This window comes from Neopelma chrysocephalum, unplaced genomic scaffold (assembly GCF_003984885.1).
Source record: "Neopelma chrysocephalum unplaced genomic scaffold, ASM398488v2 Primary Assembly neopelma1_44, whole genome shotgun sequence".
Classification (NCBI taxonomy): domain Eukaryota; kingdom Metazoa; phylum Chordata; class Aves; order Passeriformes; family Pipridae; genus Neopelma; species Neopelma chrysocephalum.
The window spans coordinates 13134300-13156165 of NW_020897703.1; the positions used below are offsets into that span (position 1 = coordinate 13134300).

At 36.3% G+C, this 21866-nt stretch overlaps 1 protein-coding gene across 2 annotated transcripts in view; it reads left to right on the plus strand.

Moving 5' to 3' along the window:
* Positions 1-21866, plus strand: part of OLA1 (Obg like ATPase 1) — a 118678-nt gene that overhangs the window by 44599 nt on the left and 52213 nt on the right. The gene's annotated exons all lie outside the window — the stretch shown is intronic.

Consider the following 21866-nt stretch of genomic DNA (forward strand, 5'->3'; position numbering starts at 1 on the left):
GCCCAAAACTACATTAAGTAACAACTGAAGCACATCACTTGCAATTGGTTTCAAGACCTGAAAACAGACATTTCCTTCCAACGGTGCTACAATATTCAGCTGTTGTTTGAGATGGATATAGGAAAGACAGTCAGCAAGAAAATATTAAACTTCTTGTCTTAAATTGATTTAATTTATGTATCACAAGGTACTGTTTAAATATTGAGTGCTTTGTGCAATTACAAAACATTGTGAGTGTCGGCAGAGCTCAAGTCAATGGGATCCAGAACCTTACCTCAGTTTCTGCTTTTAGCAAAATAAAGGATAATTTTCCCTGAGCCATAGTTCATCTTTGTAGTTTGTATGTTGAGCTTTTATTTGTAGAGATTGTTTAGTCATTATGATGAAACATATTATAAAAATTTTGATAATGAAGAGTTAAAAAGCTCTCAGTGTTTTCTTTTTATAAGCCACCTGTTGCCTTAGATGCATAACTATATGAATTCGAACAAAGTGCTCATCACTTGTCAGCCATCGGTGGCAGCATAAAAATTACTTGTGGTGCTTGCTTTGCAAGAAGTTCTTTTGTGTTTGTGACATCAGCTTTGTTTTATACAATTAAAGTATTACACGCTAGAATAATCTAAATTGCAACCACTAAATGGTGATGTAGTTCTTTTTTCATAGAGCTGAATTTGTTTACTGGTTGCGTACAGCTATTGACTACTGTTTAACATGACATGTCCCTTTTGCCTAGAACAATCTTTGGAAAAGGTGTTTTTTTGTGTCCTGTTCTTGTCTCCCACCCCCTCCATTCCTCCTCCCTTTTCCATTATGGAAAGCTTTTCTCGTACTTTTTTTAACAAGTAGATAAAAATACATGTTAGGCTTCAGTATTTTTTTTTTCACCTAGCAAATTAATGGCACATGATGATATTGCCACAGAGAAAAAAGCCTTGCCGTGATGTGATCTGTACTGCAGGAGATGTTTTGTTCCATAAGAACACATTTTGACATGAGCAGAATAGTTTTTGTTTGCATGGTTTAAAATAAAACACCAAACCAAACTCGTTTTTCTGATTCTGACCCTACTATACTAGTGACTCTACAGATACCTACTGAATGGCTTTCTCTGTTGGAAATACCTTAGCTGTGATGTTCTATTCGTCTCTTATGGCTTTATTTTGAAGTCTTTCTGCTTCAAAGTGAATGGGAAGAATTTGCATGTGATTGGGTTATGATTTCTTAGTATTGTTTTCCTTGTGTCAAAGATACTCAGTGCTATAGAAAATCTGCTGTCCCCTCCTCAAATTCTGTGGTATTGAATAAAGGGTGATTTTTGTGGAAAGTTCAATTAAGCAGGTACAATTAGTATAATTTTTTTGTATGTTGATTAAGTACACAATAGACCTGGGTTTTTTTCACATAACCTTAGGAAAGGCATAACTTCTAATCAGAATTTCCATATACTTAAAGTTATGTGAGACATAGTTCCCATTTGAAGAAATTAGACTATAACTAAGCTACATTATTGCTGATTTTTATATTAAATTGCTCTGTTTTTATAAGGAAAATAAGACAACTGTGTAATTCTGTATTAATTTGCATGCAGGAGTTACTGGCTCTACTGAATCTGTGATGAAATCTCTGTGGCTGCATACTAGTCCTGGAGCATTGAAGGCTGCCTTTAGCAGTCACCTCCCCTTCCTTGGGCCAGAAGAAGGAGAGTTAGAGGTTATACTCTCCTTGAGACATGAGCATATAAATTCAACTTTGCTATTCTTTCATGTTGATCTAGTAACTTACCCTTATGATGAATACTGCAAGTTAGAGATTTGGATAAAGTCAAAAGTAGCTTACAGTCAAATAATGACTACAGCACTGTTCCAGCAGTAATCCTGAAGGGATTGGGATGTGAAAAGGATATAAATGCAAGCTAAAGACTATGTAAAAATTGTATTAAAAAAAATACAGCTGTACTCATATAGTCTCTTCCCATATAGTGGCTTTGATAAGAATATGATTATGTTTAAACTGATAAACCATTAACAGCATTCAGTTTACTAAGGTATTTTTATTGTTCAAACATCATTTTAAGCTGCTAACTGGTAAATTGCTGATTCTTGCTCTTATCCTTTCACGTATTTTCCTGTTGTCATTTTTCATGGAATGTGTATGTAAGCAAACAGGGAGAGAGAACAAAAGTGATCTTTTATAAAGTACTTCTATATCCTTTCCAAGGGTGCAGTTCTTTTATTTACTCATACTGTGTTTGTGATTCAAATTCCATGAGTTGCAGTCAAGTTCTGCTTAGTGTAAATAAAGATGGCTTGGTCTGAACCTAAACTAATCAGTGTATATTTATAAAAAAAACCAAAAATAAATACCCTCCCCTCTTCTGTATTGCTTACATTTACAGAGTGACATTAATGTGACTGTGCCACATAGAAGGAATAATATAGTGTATGAGTTAACTGATCATTTATAAATACACATTCTTCTGGGGGGGGGGGGGGGGGAATGTTTCCTTGTAGTTGATTTGTCCCATACTGAAATAAAAAACCAGCAGTGGTATACTTGTTTAAATTTAATTTTTCCCTCTCTCTTATGTTTTCACTGGGAGTGGTTTTGTGTGTTAATGAATGCAGTTGCACTCTTTGAGTAAGTAATTGTAGGATTCTGTTGTGTGCATATATTTCCCTTTATGGAGAAGTGTTGCTGTGTCATTTTTGGACTTGCTTTAGCCACTATTAGAGCTGGAGAGTGCAGTGTGAATACACCTAGCAGAGCAAAGGTACCGCCAGTTGAAATGGCTACTCAACTTTTCAGTTGTCTTACTCACTAAACCTCAGCAGAGTTTCAGTTATTAACAGAAGAAAACATTCCGAATATTTAATCATTTATTTTTAATGAAGCCCTATACTTTTTTAGAAAGTGCTAGATATTAGTAAGTTTTCATTTTCCTCCCATATTGTGTGTGTAATGTTGTCATGCTAAGGTATTTTGACTGCTGCATTTGAGCATTTTTGTTGAACAGTATGATGGACTTCAAAAGGTAAATACATCGTAATCCCAATTTTCCTAATCAGTCATTGTTTTGGACAAATATGTCGTAGCTTTTCCTAGTCTTGCTGTAGATACGAATGTGCAGCTTGCTGTTTAATGGATAAAGGGAACAAGTAAGTCAAAGAGCATATCCAGGAGTACTAGTGTGTACTGGTGGGATCTGGTTGTGTACACTGTGGTTCTCATATTTGTGCCACGTGGATGTGTCTATACCCCCGAGTGAGGGGGATTCTCTTATGGCACACAAGCCTGTTCTGTCTGCCCTGAGCCTGGACCTTGCTGCTGCAGGCTGGACGACTTCCTCCGTTTCGTCTGTTTTCCTGTGTCGGGAATGTGTTGGGCCATGTTTGGGAGAGGGAACATGAGATTCTCAGGAGGGGTGATGCCAGGAGCCCACAGGGGTGAGAGGTGCTACCTGCCTGGAAAGTGCCTTCAAGATTCCCGGGCTGCCTGTGTGTGGACAGGTTGGTGCAGACCACCATCATTTCCAGCTTGTCACAGTCACACAAGGAGTTCTTACTTCTTCATGTCCCTTCATCTGGTTCTCATAAGCAAAATCCAAATTCCCTCCCTGCTGGAGAGAAATGCTGCCTTTGTCAGCTAAAAACCTCAAGTTACACTTTTCTCTCATCTCTTTCTGTTTATGGATTTTTTTTCAGAATGTGTCTGCACGCGGTTTGTTAGCTTGAGGTCTTTTGCCTTCTTACTTTTTGTTTTCTTGCTCTGTAACAGCAGGGTGATGTTGGTTAACAGGATTTTGTATGTCAGTGGTGCTATTTACTAGAATGCTGTTAATTTACTGTACTAGAGCATGGAAAATATGAGAAACAATGATTTGTTTGCAGTTTCACAGAGCTAAAAGCTTCTTGACTGGAAAGATAACTTTGGGACCACTGCAGCTATAAGAAAATTGTTTTAAATTGAAATGTTAAATTTGGTGGAATTTGATAAGTTCGCACAAAGCAATTTCAAATCTCACCCATAAAATCAGTGGGAAATTACATTTGTTTTTTTCTGTGTTTTAAACTTTGCCTTAGAGAACAAATAACTGTTCATTGTTTCAGAACATGCGTAATTATGTGGAAGTGCATTAATTCTGTATTGTACAAGCACTGCATAGAAATATTTCCACGTAACTAGGATGAAATATTCAGCATATTTGAGAAGAAAGAACCTTTTGGAAATCTTTGCTAAGGGGAAATATTACTTGTATGATTCATTTTGAACACATAAATCAGTCTCATATATCATATACCGTCAGCTTTAATATCTTGATGGAGTGAGTAGATGGGTAAGCTGGGCTTGAGGCTGCAGTGTTGGGGAGAAGGGCAGATGGAGCTGCATCTGAGAGAAAGGCAGCATCTTCCTGCGGAATGCAAGCAGGCTGTAACTGCCTCTCTTAGGAGGAGGGGATATTGTAATATTTTCAGCAATGTTGTGTTGAAAATTGAAAACAAGTAACTAAAAGCATGTTGTAAAGAAACAGATGATTCAAATGACTCAGAGAACATTTTTTAATGTTAGTAATCAGCAAACCACAGAGAAAAATTAACTTGTGATCAGAGTTCTGATTTTTCACCAAAATGGAAAGCCTAGTCAAGGGTAATCCATCTTGTGTTCACTGAACATGTTTTTTCTTGGCTATACTGCTTACCAGTTTATTTAAACAAAAAGATTTTATATGTGTGTGTAATGTTAAATAAATGTTGGAACAGAAACTTAACAGCTTTATAGCTTTTGGAAAGCTTCTCTTTTCTTCAGTAGTATCTCATAAAATTTCAGAAAATTTTCTTAAAAACAAATAGTTTGAAAAATAAGCATTCAGTTAATCTTGTTTAGCTGAAAGTAAAATGCACCCTGTTTTCATTGTTTTCATACCATTGCAGCAGCTATGCTTTCTTCAATTTGTTTTTTTTGTTAGCAGTAAAAGTGTCTTGTTTATTTGTGGTGTGTTTCTAACCTTTTTCAAGTTTATGCATTGTATTTTCATAAACTATGAACATCAGGGTTTTCCTGCCCAACGAAAAAGAAAGAATCTTGAATGGGTAACATTTTCGTTCTGTGTGACACAGATTTTTTTTTTTTTTAAATCCCTGATCCAATTAAGATTAGAACATTACATTATGTAAAAAGTACATATAGTATTCTTTATCAGGGTTGTTAAAAAAAGGAAAAATTAAACTGTGAACTGAATCTTTATAACAAAGTTAAACTGGTTTGGAATCATAAGGTTACTGAAAAGTAGGGTATAACTCTTAAGAGATTTTCTTTTCTGTCAGGTTCTCCTCCTTGAACTAGCAGGTGACATGAAGTCTGTTAGGACAGTTCTTCTGGCCTCTGGCTTGCTCCTGTCAGCTCTTTCCTGTGGGCAAATGGTGAGCAGGCTGTAAGTTGAGTGAAACTTCCTGAAGGGGTGGTGGTGTTTGACTTGCTATTCTGGGGAGCATCTATAGCAGTAGCGTTAGAGGCATCTATGTAAATGCTTCAATATTGCAAATGCCTTTTTCATATGCTTTGAAATTTGGGTGGGTTTTTTGTTATCTTTCATCTATTGTGAAGAAGTTTAAGTATCTACTCAGTATCTCAGCATCTACTGAGAGTCTACTGGTTTCAGGAACCCTAGAATAATTCTGTCTTTTTTTATGAGAATGATAGCCTCTTCAGGATAGACGAGGTCCAAGACAAATACTACCTGATAGCTTTAGGGTAAAAATTGCAAGGAACCTTGCTACAATAATTGGATGAAAGTATTTTTATAGATTTAAGTGCTGATGGACAAGGACTTGCTTCAGAGACTTCAGAAATTGCCAGAAGCATTATGGCCAGCATGGTCCTTTTCTTCTGGAGAGTTTATTTGAGTGTTTTGAGATGAAGAGGGTCTTCATTCTGTCTAAGTGACGTTTAGGCTTATTTTATCAGGAAAATAAGACCAGTTTCAAACCAAACCTTGAACAAAAGATGTGTGCTGGAATTAGTGATCAATGTTGTCTATTTCAGTGTTTTCTGAAGTGTCTCACTGCCATGAGTTTGGCAGTTTGTATCACAACCTATTAAAAAAAGTTGTGGTAGTAGGGATGTTTAAAAAGGCAGTGGTCAAATGAAGGATAATAACATGAGTATTGATTATTTTTCATTCTGAAATGTTTTAAGATGCATGTTTCCTCATGCTAAAAGGCAATTCCTGGTGACCTGCTTGACTTTGCTGCGTGATACAAGTGTTCATACTGACATTCATATGTAGAGAACTTTGAGAATTTGAGTGCACCTTTATTTAAATTAAAGAAAACAACCTTCAGAGGTGTACATACTATTGCCAGCTTACAGTGACTAGGAAACTAAGGCAATACCACTGAGACAGGCAGTCCAACATCCATTCGGCGTTGGCCACATGGTTTTGTTTATGTGCTGTCCTGTGCCTGTATGTGAGGACAAAATTAATTGTGGTTGTGTGCCAAACTTAATGGTAGGCCTGATCTTGTTTACTACTAACCAACAACTACTTTACAGCTTTAATCCCTGTGTTTGCCCATCTAGTAACCGTGAAACTGTGGGGAAAGCTACTATGCCTTCATATGCACTGTGTTTGGAAAACTTAGAATAGAAGGCAAGTAACACAAAATAATTCCTGATGTCGAAAAATTGTTAACTAATAAAAATATATAAGAACAGATAAGAATATATAGAAGCTGGTAAATAATGTTGTGATACAAACAGTGGGGGAAAAAATCAGAATATATTTTCATATGAAAGTGTTGGTCTCTTTAGAGACTACTTGCTAGAGCTGTGTGTGCGCACACAGTTTTACCAAGCAGGCCTTTTTGGGTGTTACTGTTAATACAGATGTGAAATATAAAATATGATGTAACAAATACAAGGTGGATTTAAAAATAGCATGTAGAGGTAAAATACTGTAAACGTTCTAAAGTTTAAATTTAATTGCAAACCAGGACATAATTATCTAAAGAAGTACACTGCTGAACTGGGGTTGCAAACCAGCCCATTTCGAAGAACACAGCGACCGTCTTGGCAGCTGTGCCTTAACTTCAGCCCAGGGTGCCATTGTCACAGCTCGAGTTAGTCTCTGCTGCTTGTCCCTAGCTGCAGTCAGGTGCTGTGGTGATGCCAAAATACATCTTACTGCCATGAAAAAATAGTGAAACTGTATCAATTCTTTAACTCTGCATGAATAAGGATAATACAGGGGTTGGGTGTGTTTGCAAATGGTGAGCTGTCCTGAGGGGTGAAACAGTTTGTGTTAATGGTCCTTGCCCTATGTGAACCATGTAGGGTAATCCCTAAATGGCTTACCTAGCCCTGTGTAACTTGCATTGATGTTTTTAATTCATGAATTAAATGTAATTTAATTTCAAATTCCTAAGTTGAAAAGGTTTGTAACAAACTCTTCCTCATGCTATGGTACTTTATAACATCTTTGTCTTTTTCTAGCATTAAGAAAAGTGTTTCTGTAATGTTAATTAGCTAGTAACTGCTGTTTTCAGTGTGCTTTAATTACCGTATGTTGCTTGATTATATGTTATGAAATAAACTTAAGGTTATTCTAGATTGTTAAACGGTGAGCTAATATATAACTACTGTGCTTAAGATGAGGTTTCTCAGATACTGTAGTGGGGATATTGGGAAGAGGAAAAGCTAAAAGTGCAGTCTTATTCTTAGTATATGAAGACAATTTTAAGAATTGCCTCCCAGATTTTAAAATTACTATTTATGAGAAATATCTGATAAAATACCATGCAAATACTTTGAATCATAACTGCGCATCATCATAGAATAGCTTGTAAAGATGTAACTCTTGAATGATTTGCATATGTGTTACTAATAGGCATCCTTTGCTGACAGTCTGATTGAACAATGCAAGATAGTTATCATTTACTATTGCTAAAGAATTTTTTAAAAGTGCTCCTATTCAAATTACATTTAGCAGTAGCTACACTGCCAAATAGCATGAGTGTAGTTCTTTCTGCACGTGTAAGCAGAGTATTACTGTAGTGACAGTTGTACTTTTTAATGAGCAAGATGTTTAAATAACTTAGTGCTCATGGGCAGTTTTGTTTTCAATTTCAGCTAGAAAAAGTGCTAAATGAAAGGCTGTACATAGTGGTTATATTTAGTAAACAGACAAACAGAAGTGAAGCTTTATAGATGACTTGAAACTTCTGATAACAAAGATATTTGATTGCCTTCCATATTAAAATAAAAAAGTTGAAACTTTTTTTGACTAGAATGTTGAGTATTTTAAAATGTATCCTGTAACTTCTTTGTCTCCTTTAAAAAGATATTTGCAGTCGTATTTATACTGGCTATTAATTTAACTAATTTAGCACCGGAAACTGCTCAGAATTTTAATAATATTCACGTATAATTGCCATAATGTCTGGTCTTTGCAGGAGATGGTACTTTGCATACTCGAGGGTTTTTCTATGGTGTTTCTTTCTCAGATTGCTAGAGTAAAATCCATATTTGTTTCAGTCGATTTTACATAGAAAAAAACAGTTTGCATTTTCAATTGACGCATGCCTTTGTCATTTGCTTTGCTGTATCTTAAATTCTAGCTTCATCCTTAGTTAGACTTTGTGGTTGTGTTCACATACTTCCCCTCCGATCTTCAAGTACAGTGTAAGCTGATCACGAGCTAACTTTGCAAATGGCACAACATATATGAAGATGAATCCTGTGTTGTGCCAGTTTATTCCCCCAAAGATTTTCATCATCATTTCTTTTACAGAAAAAAAAATGTTTTCAGAATTACTTTGCCAAAATATTAACTCTCGGTATTCCACCAGTCAACAAATTATTATATTCAAGATCTTTTGGTTTTGTGGGCCTTTTTAATATGTTTCTAGTTGTTAAACCGTTTTTCTTTGAAGTAAAGATGTGGCTCAACAGTGTTGATACCTAAGAGGGTAAGGTCAGCTGGGGGGGTTGGTTGTTTTTTCCCCTGTAGCCTAATAAAATGTGGCATTTTAAGTGCTGTAGAGAGGGTTTCAATTGTGGCCACTCTCTCAGTTAAGTAACTACTTACAGACACTGAAGATGCATTTTTTTCATCCAAAGAAAGTAAAACAAATAAGTGTTCCTTCCTCTACAAATGTTACAAAATGTAATGTACGCGTTAATTTCCCTTATTTCACTATTCATAGTGGACACTGGGGTTTGGTACAGGAGGGGCCTTCTGTTATTCCTTTTAAGTTTGATGCATTTTACAGCAGTTGTTTTAAGTATCAAAGTCTTATTGTCTACTTACTAAATGGTAATTTCTTTTTTTTTTTTAAGTAAACTTACTGCTGATTTAGTTAGATACTATTAGTGGCATTTTTGTACGGAAAGTTGGAAGTGTATTCTTTAGTTGCCCGATAACTATATTAACATAGCAGTGTATAGCTGAGACTTTAAAACATTTTAATTTAACTTGTGTTTAAGGTTGATAAATATGAATGAATCAGCCTTGGCTTTTAGGTGAAAATATTTTCAAATTTAAAGCTTTTGTGCCCCTGATGGGATTATGTCAGTGGTTGACTGAAAAACTTAGGAGAAGGGAAATGTTTCTTTAACTCCAAACAGAGGGAATTGAGTTGGGAATTTTGAACAAAGAGGGGACCCCCCCACACTTTAAATACCCTTCTGGTTATGATTATCATGAAACTGAGCTTTGCTTCAAGATTTTAGCCAATGCTATGTTTTCATAATTTAATTGGTATCTATTTTCTGAGAAGTAAGTGATTTGGCTTTCTTAGAAGATGTCTTTAACAAACTGGATCTGTTGATAAGTAACTCATTTGCAGCATTATTGTACTGACTCGTGAGAAGTTTAATTGCAGTTTGCTTCCATCATTTTTCTTGACAGCTGTTGGAAATAATGTGGTAGATTTGGATTTATACTGACTTTCAAGAAGCAGATATTTGTTCAAAAGCAGTCGGGGAGTGCAAAGATCCATGCCAATATTCAGAATTCATATTTCCCTTGAATGGAAGGTTGTGATAAAATGGTACATGGTGTGTTTTCATTGCCTGTTGAAAGACTTTCATGCAGTTAAAATAAGCATTTTGATGGTGGTTGAATTAAGAGTTTTTGTCAGTCTCTTCTCATCATGGATGATTAGACTAAAACGTCTGCTTGTCTTGACTTGAGATCACCACAGCTTCAGATAACATGCTTTGTGATTGAAGGTCGAAATATTTTGAATTCTAATAGGCTGCCAGATGAATTGCTTGAAATAGACTGTAAAATTTCAAGGCTTCCTTTTCCATCTGCTGTGAAAAGAACCATTGGGAATGGTTGAGCTTGATGATCATAGAATTACGGGATGGTGATTCTAAAACCCTCAAAGGGAAGTTGCTATGGAGATCTAGTTCCAAACTGTGAAATGATTCACCTCTGAAAGCCTTCAGGGTCTGAGAAGCTGAACACATCATTGTTCAGGTGGTCATTGGTTAGGAAATTGCTGGTGCCTGTGTAATCAGCACTCCTGTGGTAGTTAACGATCTAAAAAGGTTTGTTCTGAATGATGTGGGACAACAGCAATGTGCATAAGATGGCTTCTCTCAATCATAGTTTGCTCAGCCTGGTGCTTGTAAAAATACAGTGAGCTAAATGGCAGAGAAACGAACTGCTTCATTGAGGAGGTCTTTTAAAAACAAAATTCTTTTTTGTGATGGATTTGACATCTAACGTAAAAGGAGAAGAACTGTTTCAGCTTAAAAAGCTGTGGTTAGATGTTGCAAAAGTATCATATTTATATATTTATTTTGCAAAGAGAACAGTGGGACTGCGTATTTCTATTTGTTTGCAGGCTAAAGGAGTCATACAGTTGGAAATGAAGATTTCTACTCAGTCACACCTCGGGAACATAATGAAGTAGCCTCGATATGTTCATATTGCCCCCTTCCTTCCCCTCCCCCTCAATATTAGGACCTACAAGGGACTCTGCTTTGGCCATCATGGAAAAAACCCACCCTGCATATCCAGGATTCAGGTTAATCAAAGCATATGTTTTCTTTCTTAATTTCTAATTTATTTGCATGTTTTCAGGATAGGAAAAGGGAATAACTGGCCAGTGTTTGCATAGATGTTAAAAACAATGCATTTTGTCACCTGTTGCTAAAATTTGCCAGCAGATTCTTAAATTACTTGGAAACTACAACATACACACAAGTATTTAATGTACTTTTTCAAGGTAGGCAGAAGGCACTTGCTCAGTGCACAAATATTAAGTGACTATAGCTATCTATACCTTATTCAACATAAAACATTTGCTTGACCACATGAGATTCAAATAAAGAAGTTTGCATATCTGTTCAATATCACCCTTGTCACAACTCCTTAACACAGTCTCTTAATGGGTTTTAGTAAAGAAGATGCCAGTGGCTACTAGGTGGTGCCAGATAGTTACAGAACACAACTGACATGTTCCACAGTGTAGTTGCCATTACACTAAAATGTAACTGAAAAGAAAAGCAAATGTTAAAGGGCTGGGGACTACTTTACTGAAACAATGTACAAAATGAGTTCTTTACGTCCTATGTAATGGACCAGCCAATCTGTAGCAAGCAGTGTATTATTTTTTTGTTGGGATGTTGTTTTGATCATTATAAGGAAGAGACTAATATTCAAAGTGAAATATTAGTATTGAGTTTCATCTGGTTAACTGTTATATTAAGATTTGAACATCGAACAGGAAATACTGCAAACCCTTGTTATCAAGTCTAGCATCTCAGATAAGATGCAAATTATATATTGCCTTTTGGTTTAAGTATTTCAGATTCTGTTCTAAATTGATCATTTGATATTTCTCGTGATTCCAAGCCTGTACTGTTATGTGAGGTCCTAAGAACTGTGACATCACCTTTAATTTGTTGAAAAGTAAACATGGCATGTGAAAAATATAAGCTCTTAACCAGCTGGTGATACATTTTAAAAATTATTATTATGAGGATTTTTATTAATATAAAACTATAGGCAACACCTGTGTAAAATTTGAGTTGATTTGCAAAGGATAAATGTGAATGAATTGTATTGCTACTTTTGCATTAAGTGTGTGTATTACGTTATGAATGTGGGCCAGAATGTCCAGAGGGAAGGCTTTATAATGAGACACATTTTTATAAGGTAAATTTACTGAGAGGCATTTTGCTTTTGTTTTTAAAGCTATTTTATTCGCTTAGCAATACAGCACTTCATTACAAACTTACTTAGGGCATATACATACCTAGTGGCACTGATAAAACAATTTCTGCTGATTTAAGTCTTCATCAACTTTCATTTTTGTTACACGTTGGCTGGTCTTCTCGCAAGTATGTTTACTCCTCCATACCTCCATTGTGCAATGAAATAGATCCTCAAAAGAGAAACATTCAGATATGGAGAAAAAGGTTCTTTATTAACATGTGATGGACAGAATTTAACTTGTTATAAATACCCTTCTTCTAAGTACTCTCTTAGTCTCTTGGTAAACAGTGACTGACTATAAACATAGATCTTTTTTTTCCCTACTCTGGCAAATTCTATAATCCATTTTTTCTACCATTTTTGTAAGGCACTGCAAGAAGTCTGACAGTTTTGTAGTGCACTTGTTTTATTGTAACAAAAATGTCATTTTAAGTTTTGTAATATTTGGGAACTGCTTAGATAACTAACTTTCTGTAGCTGAAAACTTGTCATTACTGAGTTTTGTCTAGGTATTTATATGGCTTAAGTTATTGCTTTAAATGTTTTTGAAGAGAAGTTGCCGTATTTGAATAATTTTGTAGCCTTTATTGCAGGTTCCAGGAGGGTTGTAGTTTTGCATTCTGTGCTGAACTGAACTGCTCATTCTCTGTTCATTATTTTGCAAAGACTGATAACTTTTCAAGATGTTGAAGAAGGCAGAACAGGAAGTTGAGCTGTCTCTGCACAGGAGCCAGAGTGGGCTCAGCAAATGTAATGTCTCGGACTTTGTTGCAAGCACTAGGTATCCAGAGTGGTTCAGTAGGAGTACAGTTGTGGTAACTGCTAAGTAGTGCTATTCCAGACCCAATAAAACTTCAGGGCTCAAGTGAGGTTTTTTATATTTCTGTATCTTTGATGTAATCAATCTGTGACCCAGATAAATTGTCCACGAATAATTAAAATATTTCCTGTATATTTGGTCATTCAAGGCCAGACAGAACTGCCCTGAGGGTCTCTGCTGATGGCTGCTAGTTGCTATACATGATCTCTGGATATGCATTGTCTTAAAAACACAGTTATTGCTAGCAATTGTATTTTGTTATGGTGACCCTCAGAGATTCCAGTTAAGACTGACACCATAAAGCTTGGCACTGAGTATTCTTAAAGAGAAGACCTGGATGACTGACCTTTATAAAAAAGGGGTAAAATGCAGCACAGAGGTTTGGTGTTGGTGGAAGTAGTATGAATGCAGATAGAGGCTTATTTCTACTTTCCAAACAGTTTCTGCTTGGGAACCGCGTTTTAGTACAGTGTAGATGTTGTCAGATTTGCAGGTACATGAGTTCCAGACCACTTTTGAGTAGGAAAATTGTCTGGATATATGATACACAGAGGCATGTTAAAAGTTATCCACTGATATTTGTGGCCAGACCTTCCTGTGTGCAGTGTTCTTTATGCAGGTGGTGCTGCTGTGGAGCACTCACCAGGGAAGGTGAGTGGAGGCTCCACCTTGTTCCTGTTTGCTTCTCTTTTCATCACTTCCTCACAAAGGAAGGTTTTCAGTCATTAGAACAGAAAGTAACATAAAATAGAACGTGACTGAGCTCAGGGTGACAAGAGCACTTGTCACTGAAGCAAATGTTCACATTCTTCAGCCTTTTTGGCTTTTGAACATTTTGTGGTGGTCCAGACTAGGTTCCAAATTTGCGCCTTCTTCTTCCAATTAACGCAGTTGTAGTTTGGAAAAATTGGAACAGAGAGACTATTTTTTCCCTAAGGAATTCTTATTTTAAACGATTTATATGGTATGTCAGCCATCTCAAAAAGTTTTACATTGAGTGCTGCCCTTCCTAGTGTCTTCTAAAAGTGAGTCTGAGCGAATTACCGTGTACTGTGATGCTGGGTAATGTGTGTTGCAAGAAGGGAAATTAAGGAGCGTGTCCCAAGCACTATTTGGTGGGCAGTGCAGTGATAATATTTAAAATACGTGATCAAGGGCAGTCAGCGCAAGCCCTTGGCAAACGGAGGCACGAAGGGCTCAAAGATTTATTCCTTCAGCTGTCAAATAATGTCCTTTACCCAGTATGACCAACTTAATAGCAAATCTGAGCAGGTAGAAGGTTTTGCCTGCAGAGTGTTGACTACATCCCAGTGGTGCCAGGATGAAAGAGCAGTGGCAAGTAAACACATTTTACATTTGAAATAAATCACTAATATTTGTCAGACAGACTCAAGAGTAAGAGCTCTGGAGCAGGATTTTACAGATAAGCTCATTGGAATGACTATCTTGGTAACAACTTTTCTCTGTTAAAACTGCTTCCATCAGGAACTGGATTGTAGTTTCTTCTGCCGACTCTCATGTCCTGAAGTGAATTGCTTTGCCTCAGTGTTTCCCGAGGAGGTTATAATTCTCATCTCTGACCTTGCGCAGTATTCGCTTGACGAGTACCTTTATGCAAATGTAAATTCTTTGTATGCCTAAGAAGTTGATACTACAGTCATTTAGAATCCTGTATTGCTGCTCCATGCTCTCATTGTGTGTCTGCCGGTGCAGAAATGGACGTGCCCTTTTTTGTCAAATACTCTCAATAGGTTTGATAGTGAAAGGACTGCCATTCAGCTGCTATTTCAGACTTTTGGGGAGTGGTGCTTGATTTGCTCTCTCCTGACTGGTGTGGTATTAGGGCTCAGCAGGGTAAATATAGCTGCTTATCTTTTATATAAGTAAGTAATGAATTAAGTCCTAATACCGCACCAGTCAGGAGAGCCCAAAGCAGCTGCTTTTACCGTCCTGTGTCTGTATAGCCATATGGTACACATAAACTGTAATGTTGTGTTTGAAGTCATTAATGTTGCAACTAATATTCTGAACTGGGTTTTTGTTGCTAAAAATCAGCTAAACTTGACAATAAAAGCAAGTGTTTTAAATGGGAATTAAAATTTTTTCTTGTATTTTTATGATGCAGGTGAAACAAAGTAATTATTGCCACAGTGACTGGTTGCATTTAAAATAAATTTATACATATTATTTAAAAAAAAACTAGTTAACTTTAAAATATGTAAGTTTTCTTGTCATTTAGGGTTCTGTGAAGCTGATCATCAAGAGGGTTGCAAATCATTGGCGGTTTCTATTTTCAGAGTTCCACATCCCAGAGTAATTTGCTTTAATTTCACCCAATTTAACCTATACTTCACACCATCACCATTCAGCTTTAATAGCTATGTTCTATGCATAAGAAAAGCATAAATGTCCACAATTAGACTGTGAGTGATTACAACTAGTTAGGGCTTTATGAAGACAAAACTTAAGGGGCTGTAGCACAAAACAAAGCCACAAAAGATGTCTGAAAAAATTCTTTCTTCAGAAGTCAAGGTTTACTACAGCATTTTATTTAATGTTTTTGTACTTGATTTTGCTGATGTTGAAGATGTAGGCAGGTGCACCTTCTTCAACTGAAAATTACTCTGCTTAAAGAATATTAGGTTTGTGTTACAGGTGATTAATTTCACTTGAAATTAGCTTGCAAGGGAAAACATGCTAAACCTACTTTATTTGTTGGTTCTTTGTTAACATGTGCTACATTTAAGAAGCTGTAAATTGTTGACTCTGATGGTATTATTTTGTCTTTCTAATCATAAATATGCGTAGTAAAAGGTACTGCCATCAAAGTTTAGTACATTCTGTAACGTTAAATGTACCTGAACCTCAGTCAGAAATAGCAGTATCTTTTACTGTTTAAATCTTCAGAATACTGATGATAGCATGTCAAGCCAGTCTAAGTATAGATATTATTTGTAATTTAATGGTTTTTTGACACTTGTATTCTTGTTTTTTGATTGCTCAAAGAAATACCTTGCTTCTAGCTCCCCACCCAACTTACCATATTTTATTTCTTTTTGTTCTCTTCCTCATTCCCACCAGTAAGTGGCCAGATAGATATTACTGCTCTTCTATTTCAGGGCTTATAGCAGGATGTGTACGTGTATTGTGATGTGCCATATCAGTCTGAGATGAGCAGCTCTTTTTGATAACAGTCATTGACTGTATGCGGGAGAGGAAGTACAAGTATCAGTTATTCTCTAGGTCTGTTTTTTGGTGGTGTTATTAAACATTCCCTTATAGCTTATTGACAAAAAATGCTGGTCATTACCCTAAATACTGATGGGAGTTTCAGCTTGTGATGCAGTTCAGATTCTCATCAAATTGTAAAATGTCCTTCTTAATTACGGCATAACATTTACCAATGCAGTTGCTTATCTTTTGTAAATGAATACAAGATGCCAAAATGCTGTTATGTGGAGCTTAATATTAGCTAGATATTTGGTTCCATTTAACTTTAAAGGTTAACTGTAATTAGAGAAATGAAGTGACTGATATATCAAATATAAATTAATTTGAAGATATTAATTAATTTCCATAATTGCAATTAGGAGCAGAATAAGATAAGTTTAGTAGTAGTATTTTGATTTGGATTTTAGCATCTCAGTGGCAGCTTGGAGCAGCTAGAAACGATAAGGTTTAGGCTATAGGCAGCTTCTTTTTTGTGTCAAACTAGTTTTATATGCTATATCATAAAACTTTCAGTCCAATCAGCAACTACATTTAAATACTGCAAATTGTGGCAGCAAAACAATAATTCTGCTGATTAGCCCCTTTCCATTTCTTGTAAGTGAACTGTTTATGCTGTTGAGTACCTTTTGAAAAAAGAAAAAGCCAAAACAGCCTTGATTAGTCAAGGAGTAATTGGATGACTTGATTTTAGCAAGAGAATGAATTGGTTGATGATAGCCTGTAACTAAGTGTAGTGGTTCTGTTCAGATGAATACATAACATACAGTCATCAGATCTTGACAGGTATAACATAAGCAATGCAAAAATTTCTAGAAGCTGAGAGGTAAATTTTGTCAAAGAATTTTGAAACTGATTCTTGAAAGAAATGGAAAGAAAAGTGCATGCCATTAGATGATGCCGTTTAAAATGTGGCATTTGTTACTGCTGTGCTGTATACATATTTATGTGCTATTACTTTTACATGTGAAGAACAGATCTAGTCTGTGTGTCCTGGCTGCCATCAAGTCCTGACAAACACACAGTTCCTCCACTTCATTGGGGAAAAAACAGAGTCAGGTTACACATCTTCTCCAGCCCTTTGTTCTGTTTTCTGCATCTTTTTTTATCCAGTGTCATTTGAAAGCAAAGTGCAGAACTGGCTATTGCTGCATTGCATCCTTAATGCCATTTTAAAAATATTTTTGGGCCCACCACACTTGGACCCAAGCAGCCCAGATAAAGTTCTCAGCCAAAGATAAATCCTTCCCTGAAGCTGAAGAATATTTTAAGTTCTAACACACTGGCAAGAGAAGAGAGAGCTGGATGTGGCAGTGATAATTTCCAAGCTCGTAATGTCTAGTAACTTCAGGTTAAATCATTATTTTGGGGCTGTTAAATTGCAAAAATGAATTCTGCTCCTATATTATGGTTTACTGTTTTCCTGTCTAAATACTTGCATTGTTTTAATAGCAGAATCTGGATGCTACTAAAACATTATGGGAATTTACCACAGCAGATGTTTACTTACAGTGAGCCTGACTCTGTAATCTTTCTTCTTTTACACTAAAGGACATGTCAGGGTCGTGTCTTTAAAGCTAGAGTGCAAATCCATGAGCATGTTATGGGAGATTATTTGAGAAAAGACTTCTAACTAGGATACTTAAAATATAAAAGACGTGGTTTCTGTTCAACTTCTCTTTGACAAGTTTCTGATATCGTTATAGCTTACCTCTGGTGAGATACACGAGACACCAGGGAAGTTATAATCAGATTTTTAGATAATGGAATTACTTATTAGGGTCTCCCAGTTGACCTTCCTGTATTGCTGTATGATTAGCTTAGTTGTTGACAAACAGATGCTTCCTTGGGGAGATTCTTGAGTAAGTCTATTTTATGTATGTATTTTTCTCTCCCCATGTGGTAAATTGATTCCTTTTCTCTCTTACACTAGTATGCCATAGTTTCCTGTAGTAGAAAAGGGCTGTTTTGGAGCACAGGCGGTATAACTTTAGGAACCAGTCAAAAGGAAGGTAATGTGGTTTGGGATAATGTTTGAGAAATGCCGAGTCCTTCTGTTTTAAAATCAAATGCAATTATGAAGACACAGGAAGAACAATGGATTTTCATTTTATTAATTGGGGAAGGTTGTTGTCCATAGGTCATACTCCCTTGAAAACACAGTGGTATAGTTAGTTTTGGAGATGTTAATATTAAATTTATTTTTTAATAAATAAAGTGGCTAGTTAGAACAGTTTTTTAGTTGAATTCCAAAATATCACAAAATCTTCTTTTAAAGACAAATTTTTTATCACAACTTTGAAAAAATTGATTTTTTAAATGAAAATTTTGAAAACTGGACCACAGAGCTCAACAGTCAGTAGCCTGGCAGGTGTGAGTGTGCTGCAGAGGATAGTGTGTGAACAAGTTTCTAACCTTGGGAAGGTCCCTCCTATTTGCAGAAGTTGAACCCTCATTATTTTGATAAGAAGACAGACGTGTTGTGTTTGAGGTTCACCAAATTTAAACACAACTCATCACCAGAATATGCTTTACCTCTGGCTGGTGACCATGTCTGTCCTCTCTGTTCTTCTGCAACTATCCCATTCTAGTCCTTTGCTTCCCCACCTGGATGCCCTGTTAGGATAATTTTGGGGAACCTTTGCTCCATCATTTTTCTAACAAGCTCTCTCAAGCTGTAATCAGCTTGAGATCAAAACAAGACTACCAGATGTCTGTTTCTCCTTCTCCCCATTATTTTTCTCATTGATTCTGTTGTAATCAGAGATCAGTATCAGACAAGCAAATATAAAGATTTCTTTGTCAGTGTTTAGTTTTCATTTTCCCTCTTCAATGTCTATAAACTAACCGGTATTCTTTTTTTTGCCTGATACCCAATATAATCTTGCCTGTTCCTTCAGAAAAATGAAATTCTCATTTGTTTGCTGTGATCTTGCACCTCAAGACCTACCTCCTATCTTCCCTGTTTCTTCCATTTCAGCAGTTTTTCTTTTCAACAGGCTGCTTTTCTACATAGTGCTAGATGTCAACTGCTTAGACGACTACTTACTCCGTGTTCATGGCCTGGGTCCACCTTGTGCATTTTGTTCATTGTACAGCTATTGCACTATCTTTAACTGGACAGTGATGTCATTCTTAGTCCCCCATTTGTTATATTTTAAAATAGAGCTTTCTGTTTTGCTGCTGTATATGCTGGAGGGAAAGGGGGACTATCATACCATCTTGCCTAGTAAAAGAGAGTTAAAGGCCTTGCTTGACAGAGGAATTTCATGCAAAGGCAGAGAGACAAAGTAATAATAGCAATATACTGTTAACAATCTATTTCAGATAAGATTTGTAGATTAGTATTATAGTCCTTATTTTTGTCTTTGAAAGTTGCAAATACTATACTCATTTTCTCGTCTGTCCTATTTCTTGAATCAGTTTTACGATTCCATTTTTTCCTACTACTTTCAGTTTTTATATAGACTGTTTTTTAAACCAGGGACTGGGTAAAATGTTATTCTAGTAGTTTAACTTTGCCAATTTCTCACGGTTGTACTTTTTCCAAGAGATCTCGTTTCTTGCCCAGAGCCTAATTCCTAAGGTTACCACCAGTAACAGCTTGCGATGTCTGCATGCAGCTCTGCAGACCAGAATTGAATTCCCTACAGTGCTCCATGTGGTTTGTGCCTGACTTTCACTGCAAAGCAGGCTTTAGGCTGGCATAAGAGATTGCTCAAGATACATCCCGTGTGGTCAGAGGATGATCTCTTTTGTTTTACATTGATGACTGAAGTAGACATTGACAAATGAAGCTCAATGCATGTTGCTTATCCAGAAGAATCTCTCGTTTGTACCACGATGTGGACATTAATGCCAGTTTGGTCTTTTATGTATGGAAAATCTTATACCTACCACTTCCTCATGGACTGTGTCTGTCTAAATGGGAAGAGATTTAAATTGCTCTTATCTAAGCATTCTTGATAAATTAAGAAAAAATAAAACCTGCTATGATAAATTTAATGGATTTCCTATCTATTTAAAAGAGACATGTATGGCCTTTGGCAGCACAGCTGTTGATAGGTTTTCTTCTTTTCGAGTTAGAAAAACATATTTTTCCTCTAAGTGTAGAATTGAAAATTGAAGCTCAAAATCCATGGTTTTATTGGAATATTCAAGTAGTGTTCATTTCTTCCATGAGAAGAGTCAGGCAACCCAGTGAGGAGGACAGAAGGCTGAATTATTACCTAGAGTGGGAAATCAAAAGCTCAGTAGAGGAGCTTTTTACCCAAGCAAGCAACTGCCTGTTGCCAGACAGGGGTCTGTTCTCATCGATGTTGCCTAACTGTGCTGCAGGATGGCTGCTGACACAGGTGTGACAGGAGGAGGAGACTTGAAGAAAATGCTGGCAGGACATTGAAGTGTCCATGGGTTAGAGCCTTTAGTGGATTGGGAAGAGAGTGCACATAAAATGCATAGATTCAGTTCTATAGGGGTGGAAATACACTGAATTAATTGTTTTCAGATGAGTAAAGAACTGGATTTTTTGGTGAAAAGGAACAGTAAGATGTGAAGAAATGGAGATAATTGCTGGAGAAGTATTTTACTATTGTTGAAGAAAATGAAAAAGTATAAGCTATTTTTGTTGTTGCTAATTCATCTTACACTTGCTTTTTCAGAAAAGCATCATTCTTCCTTAAGACCAAAACAAGCTGTTTACTTTATTTATTTTTGTGTTCTAAATGCAAGATCTTTGTACTCACGGAGCTTTTCTCCTGACTTTAACAGTGTGGGGATTTTTGTTGTTTTTTAAACCCTTGGACACCAAATGCAGAAAGAAGATGTAAACAACTTGAGAATATATTATTTAGATGGTAACAGATGCTTTTTTCTTTATACATAAACTTTTTCTTGATGATAGATTTTTAGCTGCATAAGTGCTACTCATCTGTTGAGAAGGCTGGGCAAGTAGACTTTTTGTTGATATGCATGGTGACATCTTCCTACTTTCCCCTTTTTATTCAATGTTTTTCTTGTTAATTAGAACAGAGCTGTTAAACTGTTTTCTAACAGTATTTGTTCATCTGAACAGCCCACGTCCTGTTCAGTCAGGTGCACAGGTAAGTATTTATGGAAGACCAGGGCTACAGTGTCTCTTCCTTAATTGTCTGGCATTGGTATGGGTTAGTGTGGTGGGTTTCCATTTGACACAGCAGCCTGTTCTCCCGTCACTGCCAGCATCAGAGCTCACTGACGATCTTTGGAGACAGTTAATGAGAGAGGAGGGAACTTGTGGTAACCACAGTTTAATGACTTTTCTTAAGTTTATGTGAAAATGATTTTGACATTTGACTGTCAACAACATTTTAAACCTGTGTTCCATGTGCTTTGATGTAAAAGCTTTGTTGCTAAAACCACTGTTTTCAGTAAGTTAAAACAAAAGATGAAGTTTAAGATGTGCATGACAACAAAGAACCCCCACAACTTTCTGTATAAAATCTAAGGAATTGTTTGTTGTGTACCCTGTTTCCGATCTTTTTCAGTACAAGAAATGGCTTAGGTTTTTTTTCCTGTGTAAAGAATCAGTTGATTTTAATTTTGATAATG